The sequence below is a fragment of the Octopus bimaculoides genome, chromosome 18 (assembly GCF_001194135.2).
Source record: "Octopus bimaculoides isolate UCB-OBI-ISO-001 chromosome 18, ASM119413v2, whole genome shotgun sequence".
Classification (NCBI taxonomy): Eukaryota; Metazoa; Mollusca; class Cephalopoda; order Octopoda; family Octopodidae; genus Octopus; species Octopus bimaculoides.
The window spans coordinates 20406924-20415641 of record NC_068998.1 but is presented as its reverse complement, the minus strand read 5'-3'; the positions used below and the strand labels follow the sequence as shown (position 1 = coordinate 20415641).

Sequence of the window (8718 nt, the reverse complement as noted above, 5' to 3'; positions counted from 1 at the left end):
CCCCCCCCCACCGCACAACAAAATAATTATTTAACACTTTAATACTAACCTTACACCCTACACCCCCGTTTAGTTATGTATTTGCTTGATCTTTGTTTTGCAGTTGGCACTTTTCTACGTGCTATTAATATCGTTATTGTGTGTATTAATACTTGCATGGGGGACCAATTGTCGAAACTGGCAAACGTATGTACCCACGTATGGGTTAATATAAAAATATAATATATATTATAATTGTTTGGGTATATAGACGTGTGCGTACTTGAGAGGATGGATGCTATATGCGAGTGTGCATGCTTGTATGTGAGTGTACATAGGTGTATATATATAGAAATATATATATATATATATATGAGTGTATACATACGCATGTATATGTATGTTGAATTGTTTCTTGTGTATGAATGTGTATTAGCAATTTGTAGTAAGAGCTTACATCTGTGAAAACAATGTGCAAGTATTTTAATTTTAACTTTAAATTGTAATCATTAATTTAATAAGTGATATCTACTTTTACTTATTTAATTGACCATTAGGCTAACTGATTTATAGATTGTTTAGGCAATTAGCTGTGTGTTGGGTTAGTCAGCTCACTAATTACTGTGCACTGGATGGCAGACCAGTAGTCCCAAATTTAGACCATTTGCCCTAGTTATTACCTTCCCTAAACCACAAATATTTCCCTAATTTTCTTACGGAATAAATTGGTTTCATTGTTTTTACTAATTTCACATTCCTCTTACAAACTTTTGGACCATTTTCAACCCCAACCGCCTTACTCCCTACATGCCCGAATAAGTTCCTCTCAATATTTATTCTGTAATATTTTTACTATGTTTTTAATCTAGTATTTACTATCTTAAGCGTTTTAGGGCCCCTCAGAACATACACTATTTTCCCATTCATTTATTTATTTTATAACGGTCTCAATAGCTGGCCTTTTATTTTTAAATTTCATCTGACCAATTACATCGAACGTTGGACTCCCCCGACTAAAACTTATTGGTGTATCCCACTGTTATTTGTTGTTTTATTCATTTATTTATCCATCCTGTCTCCACCGTATAAAGGATTAATCCACCAATTGCTATTTTTGGTTTAGTCATTTACTTAACGTCCCAAAGAGATACACAAACAAAAAAGTAAGATTACAACCATATTCAACTTTTCCCTATTTCTTCTCTATATTCCTCTTTTTTTATCTATTCATCACTCTGATGAAGATCCAGGTTTCAGATCGGTTTTATTCCCAAATATGATAAATATTTTAGCAAATCAATGCCAATACCATACAACATTGGAAGCAGAAACAGTTGTTAGAAGGGATGCAGTCTATTTGTATTGAATTAATAAATGATAATTGACGTTCATCTATATTTCTCCATTTTCTGTCATCTATAAACTTATATATGAATACATACATCTACATGCGCATATATAAATTTAAAAAAAAAATAAAAACATACAAAACACTATAGAAATCAATGAAGAAACAAAAGAAACAGGCGCTAAGCTATAAATTTCACAGGGTACAACCTTAAAGTTGACACCGCTACAACGCGGAAAATTTGTCTCATTATTGGCTAAAAATACAGTTTTTTTTTTTTTCGATTTTTAAACGTCTGTAACTTTTTCGTCAAATTTTTTCTCCACAAGTTCTTGGTTTCATAATAATAAGCGTGGAAAACTGCATCAATATAACCAGTTTCCAGATTTTTTACTTCCTTTTTAAAAAAAAATGCTGATTTTGTGAATGAGACAGACTAGATCTGAAACTTGCTTACCATTATATAATATATGTTGCGTGTTCGCTTGTGGAAAGAATACAAGAAACGAACTTTAAAAATAACAGCGAAACTTATTCCTCCGTTAAATAATGCAGTGGACAAAATAAAATCAGTACGAATAATGGTGTTTATATAGTTCATCCATTGTTTGGATAATTCAGCTCAGGCTGTCTTGGTCACATGTGCTTCGTTATATCAGTTTTGGTATGGTGGATAACAGCAGGAAAATAACACGATTCGCCTTCAAGAAAATGGCTCACCACTCTGCTCATAGATGATTTGTTACCCCAATTTATAGAAAGGGGTAGGCTCCAGAGTACATTCAGATTAGTTGTGTGAAAATGTATTACACGCAACGTGATTGGATCGAAGATCCAAATCCTAAGCAATATTCAATCAATCAAAACACAGGACTCAACCAATGTTGCGACGTAGAGGAAGAAATTAACAAATGGATTTAGCAAGAATCATTTTGCTACATGGTTTCATTTGGTTTTCCATTTGTAAGAAGCGGGAAGAAAGGACCACGCTTCATGAGTTTTCGCAATTACTTCTGTCCTTACAAATATTCCAACGTAAAGTTAGTGACCTTCGACAATCTTCTAGAAACTTGTCAAAGAGAGTATGCTAGTAGTAAAATAGAAATCTTTGCAAATGATCCCACATTCCAGAAAGTTATCAAGTGATTATGTGCAAGTAAAAATTTGAGCTCATACACACTTAGGTAAAGAAAAAAAAATGTTTATCCATACAATACTTTATGAGAACTGGAGTATCTAGAGGTCGATAGCAAATAAATAAATGATATGTCAAGCTTTGCTTATTGGGATGGCCTCAAATATTCAAACTCTATTCTTCCTAACGTCACAGTGAGCGTTTTCATTTGTTCAATGTGGAAAATGTCCTATAAATATTGTCCAAATAAGTTTACAAGTTATCCAGGCCAATAACCGAGCACACATAACATTGCAGCACATGTTTTTTTGTTTTTTTTTTACACAACTGCCCAGCTTTATTTAACATTATCCTGCAGAAAAAAAAATTCAAAATCAAAATAGTGAAAGACCTCATAACATTCAAATGCCAGATAAGCCACCAACAAACACTCGGATATATATCAGCTAACAACTTGTATGGACTATCATATCGAAAACAAAAGAGGTGGTGCTTAGGGTTATAACTCTATGATATTTAAATTATGTCCCTTACATTGACATTCAATTATATTGCAATTCGAAAATGTATGTCACGTAAATGAACTCCAGTGTGTTAAAAGTACAGTGATTAATTTTAGGAAGAGAATTCGTGTGTTTCACGTTTGTGGAAAATGTATATATGTGTATGTGACTGGAAATTTCTGGTGGTCTGTGTAAAAATAGCTTTGAGGTCTCAAATGTACATTATATGTGCTGTCTTGTAACATTTATATAATGTGAGACTATATATTCTGGTGTGTAATGGAAGGTGCCGAAGTCAGGCTAAGTACACAATATTGATTTCAAATTTTGGCTTAAGGCAATATCAGGCGAAGTGGTACGTTGACTGAATAGACTCCAGTACTCAACTGGTACTTATTTTATCGGCCCCGAAAGGATGAAAGCAAAGACGACCTCAGCGGAATTTGAACTCGGAATTCACAAAGCAGGTGTGAATCTGTTGGGTATTCTATAGATTAGTCAATGATCGCACATAGTTTTACGTTGTCATCCTCTTCCTCTGGACTATCGTTTACAGAAGGGGTTACGTTTTCTAGGGGACCCACTTCCACACCCTGTGCATCTGCAGCAGCTTGAGTGCTGTCACCGGCCCCTGCACCTTTAGAAGTTTCCACTTCAAGAGCAACTATAACAGCTCGGGCACCATCTGCATCTCCTGGGGTGTTGGTAGCTAGTAAGTCTTCAGAGAGTTCCACCTCTAGGGCAGTAGACCTCGTGTGTTTGCCGAATGAAACGTTGGCGTTCAATCTTTGACATTTTGACGATTCTTTCTTTCGATTCGCAACTTCTCTCCTTTTCTCTCTGTTCCATCCAAATAGTTTCTTCTTAGTGTTTTTTTTTTATGGCATCCCTAATCAGAAAAATATCTATGATTGCTTTTCTAAACGAACTTAATAGGAAGCAATGAAACAACACCCTCATAATAAAACGAAAACGACACATAAATTTGCCTTTGCAATATATAAATGACAGTAGCCTACAACTAGACAATCGTAGACTCTATGTGTTTTATGAGGATGATGTTGTTGTGTTGTACAAGGAGTTCATGAAGCAATTATATGTTTTGTCTATGCCAAAACATACAGTATCAGCGTGTGACAAGAATATATTATAATAATTAGATTTGGGGCAATGATCCTTGATTCAACCTTGACTTTGACGTCTAGTTGGGAAGAGCAAACGGTCAAAGTATCCGTCGCTCTCAGACGGGTTAATGGTCGAGCCTGTGGCAGTAGAGACCTCTGGACCGCCCCCAGGACCATATCCCTGATTATTGCTATGGAGGTGGAGGTAGCTACCTGCAAGTGCGATCCCCATTAGTCAGAGTGGCTCTTCCAGTGCATTTCTCTCGCCTTCCTCCGGGGAAACGCTTACCCCTTTTCCATTTTGTCTGCTGGGATCATGAGGCCGTCTGAATTGCAGAAAATCGAGAGAATATAAGGGTTTCGTAGTTTACTACCCGTAGTTAGTCTGTATCTAACAAAACCCTTCATCATACCCACCATGACTTCCAGTTTTCAACAAATGAGTTGCATAAATGCACGCTCATTTCTGTTATATTAGGCGAAATATTTCATTAGTTATACGTAACTGTATTCAGCATTCATTAATTTCAAGTTTCAGTAACAATGTCATTATGTATAAAACTTACAACTACTGACATAGGTGTGACGTGAAGAAGATGAAACTCCACAGGATCGTCCAGTATCAAGAGGCTATGACGTCAGGATTTGTTTTGATTCTTCAGATGTCAATGGCCACTGACACATCACAGGAGATTGAACTAACAAATTCAAAAACACGGGAGGTTGGCCTGATAAAGTAATGTCTCCAGAAAGTTCTTTCAAAGGCCATGAGATTAAAACACGCGCACGCACACGCATACACACTCACACACAGATGACGGGCTTCCAAACAGTTTTCGTCTACCAAATTCACTCACAAGGCATTGGGCTCGGGACTTTAGTAGAAGACATTTGCCCTAGGTGTTGCACTGAAGGACTGAATCCAAAATCACCTGGTTGCAGGGCCGGCTTCTTAACCTCAGTCATATATAAGTTTAAATAGCGCTGTTTTCTCAAATAATCTTTTTTTTTTCTTAGCAAGTGTGGTCCCGGGAACATTTTAAAGGGAGGGCACAAGGACAGAAGGGAATACAATTCCAGGAGAAAAGGGCGTAATAACATTATTTAGAAGGGTGCACTTCATTTCTTGAGTGGAGGGACGTGCCCCTCAGTCCCCACCAACCGCTCCCTTGGGTCCACCCCTGCTTAGGTCCTTGGTCATACCTGTGATAGTGGAGACCTCCGGCGTTCTTGACCCCTGGACCATATCTTTGCTCACCGCTATCGGGACGGAAGTGGCTGGCCGCAAGTGCGGGCCCTGTGAGTCAGAGTGACTATTCCAGTGCACGCAACTCCCTCGCCATCCTCCAGGACAACACCTTTTTCTTTTGTCTGCTGGGACTATAAGGCTGTCTGACTTATAAGGACTTGTAAGTTCCACACTTAAAAATAAAGTCACAACCTAGTATGGACTCACTGTTTCCATGTGATTGTTAAAGTAAAACATCTTTGAAAACCTTCGGTAAAGTAAAATACTTTCCGTCTAACAAAAGAGTAAGAGTTGCTTCCCTTAGACTCAAAATTTTTTTGTCACAGTGTAACTTCGGCTAACGTGGTTATCTATTCTTTTCGGATGCAGCCAAGTACACAGGATAATATACGAATATCCACCTATTAATATCAATTAATTTTCTTGAAATTATTGCCACTTATTAATCTCTATTATTTTTTAATATTATATTTTTTCCATTTTATACATAAGCTAATGTCACAACGCAGTCCTCTTTTTACTTATTTATCTTACTTTGCAGCGGTGTTGTCCTGTTTTTATTTTGTGTTGTTCTTGTGTTAAATAGAGAAATAATTATTTGGGGTTAACTTTAGCTTTTGAGGTTGATGAAATAAAGTACTGCTCAGTAATGAGGTCGATGTAATCAACTATTCCGCTGGCTTTCTGAAACAATTATTATTTCAAATAGTTGTTATTATTACGAGTTCAAATTCCTACGAGGTCGACTTTGCCTTTCATCTTTTTGGGGTCGATGAACTAAGTATCAGTGAAGCACTGGGGTTCCAAGAAATTTGGAATTGTGTAAATGTATGAATTTTAAACATACACACACACACACACAGAGAGAGAGAAAATCTGCCTTTTATCGATAAGATAATCAGCTTAACTCCTCCCCCCAAAATACTGGAGTTTGATGGAGCTTTGCCTTCTCTCATTACAGTAAAAATGAAAGACATAGAGTAATATTATAAATATAAGCTACCCAAGAATATAATACTGAACACGGAAAACAGCAGAATATTTAGATTACTGTATGTGATATTATAGTGTGGGAAGTATAAATGTTAAATAGTGTTACTTGAGCAATGTAAGTAAATTGATTAAGTTGTTCTTGTCCTTTATGTATGTGTGAAATTTATATGTCCTCTTGTAAAAATAACTGATGTAGGCATGACTGTGTGAATATGAAGCTTGCTTCACAACCATATGATTTCAGGTTCAATCCCACTACAAGGCACTTTGAACAAGTGTCTTCTATTATAGCCCTGGGCTGCCCAATGATTTATGAATGAATTTATGAATTTGATAGATAAAATTTATGAATTTGGTAGACAGAAACTGTGTGGAAGCCATACCTGCTATCTCTGAAGAGCGCAAGGTTAGATAATTGGGCTGCTATCTAACATTCCATTGAACCCCTAGTGCGAAACTGATTGGTAAGTTTGGCTGTAATGGATATATAATACTGTACACTTTGATTAATATATATACATTATGTATATGTGTGTTTGTGTTTGTCCATTCCCTTGTTTGACAATCGATGATGTATTTTGCTGAACCTAGCAGTTCAGCAAAAGAGACTGGCAGAATAAGTACCAAACTTAAAAAGGTAAGTACTGAGGCCAATTTGTTTGAATAAGCCTTCAAGGTGGTGCCCTAGCATGGCCACAGTTCAATGATCAAAACAAGTAAAAGATTAAAGACAAACATATCCGAATTATTTGTTTGTAATATGTATTCATCTTCAAAAGCACTCCCCTAATTCTGAGCAATGAAGTGCCATTACCTAAAAAAAATGGTACTTTCATCCAAGAAGTAGGTAAAGTAAAACATGTGTAATCAAATGTCCTGTTTGTCTAGATACAAAGAATTAAAGTCAAAGACACATGTGCTGATAGTCCAATATCTTAAACAATTAGATATTTAAACTCTTTGATTGAATCTAACTCTGGACTTTAATTAACCAGTTCAATATAAACAATTGATTAATTATTTAGCTAGGAATGTTCAAAGAATATCGTTTAATGTGATGTATGTAAATGTAGAAATTATAAATAATATAAATAAGAAATACAAAGGATTGTTTAATTATTGTTACCAGTTTAAAAAAAAATTTGTTTATGTCTTATCTATCTAAGGTCCACATTTACATATGATATATATAGAAAAACACAAGCAAGTGAGGGAACCTCTACATAGTCACTTGACCTACTAGAAATAGCAGCTGTTTTCCTATATCATATTCTGTTGCCTCAAATGAGATTAGAACACATTGTTGAATTTAGTTTTAGAAACCCCTAAAAAATGTTATGGCCATGGTTAGAATGTCTTTGATCATAAGTTGTTTAATGAAGGTTGACCTAAGTCTACCCAACAGCATAACAGAAAATCACAAACCAATTAGGGAGTGTTTATGTTGTCAATTGACCAGCTATAAAAGCAGCCAATCTCCTCAAATCATGCCTGGCTATCTTAAACTAAGAGTAATGTATTAGATAATATGGTCCTAGACCTAGGCATATTATGTTTCAATAAAAGATGACATGGTCACAGCTGAAACATTTGTGATCAATCAGGCTGAAATGTTAATAAACAACCTCAGCAACAAAGTGAGAAACATGAATGTAAATAACTGTATAGATAGGCTACTGAACAGGGGTGGACCCAAAGGGGTGCCTGAGGGGCATGTGCCCCCTCAAGAAAAGAAGTGTGACCTTCTAAATAATCTTATTACACCCTTTTCCCCTGGAATTATATACCCTTCTGACCTTGTACCTTCCCTTAAAAAAATCCCTGGGACCACTCCTGGTGAAGTAACAGACAAAAGGTCAAGAATTCTTAGCATACTACTGAATATATTGAGATATTAGTCAAGGTACTTAATTCTATAATGACTCAACCCACTGAGATGTAAACAGGTAGCGAATTGTCTGTTGTGATAGCATTGAATAGAACATCTTGTTGTATTCATTTTGTTCCTTTGCTCTCTGAACTCAAACCACTGCTGCCAAAGTATTGTCCCAAATTAGTTTTGCAGCAATGAGCCTACAAATTCTCTTCCTATCACCAACACTTGTTTATTTTTCAAGTAAGGTCCACATGTCTTCAAAAGCACAGAGAGACTGGTTATAATGTCAAAAAGGAAGTCAAACAAATAAATGTTTCATTCAAGCAGAGACAAACAGGGCTTTCAAATATCAACGTCCATGCATACACATAATCATGTGTATATATATATATATATATATATATATATATATAATAATAATAATAATAAATAATCATAAATATATAGGGCTACTTGGCAAAATTGTTAATTATTAATTTTTATTACTAATTGGCAATTCCCTGCCCTATAT

The 8718-nt window shown here is 35.7% G+C and overlaps 1 protein-coding gene across 2 annotated transcripts in view; it reads right to left on the bottom strand.

The window, feature by feature from the left end:
• The window catches only part of LOC106883561 (high-affinity choline transporter 1), a 25024-nt gene extending 22948 nt beyond the window's left edge, over window positions 1-2076 (bottom strand). For both annotated transcript variants that reach the window (XM_052974346.1, XM_052974347.1), the window contains exon 1: window positions 1785-2076. The gene's annotated coding sequence lies outside the window, so the exon portion shown is untranslated. The remainder of the gene's footprint in view (window positions 1-1784) is intronic.
• Window positions 2077-8718: the final 6642 nt, after the last annotated feature.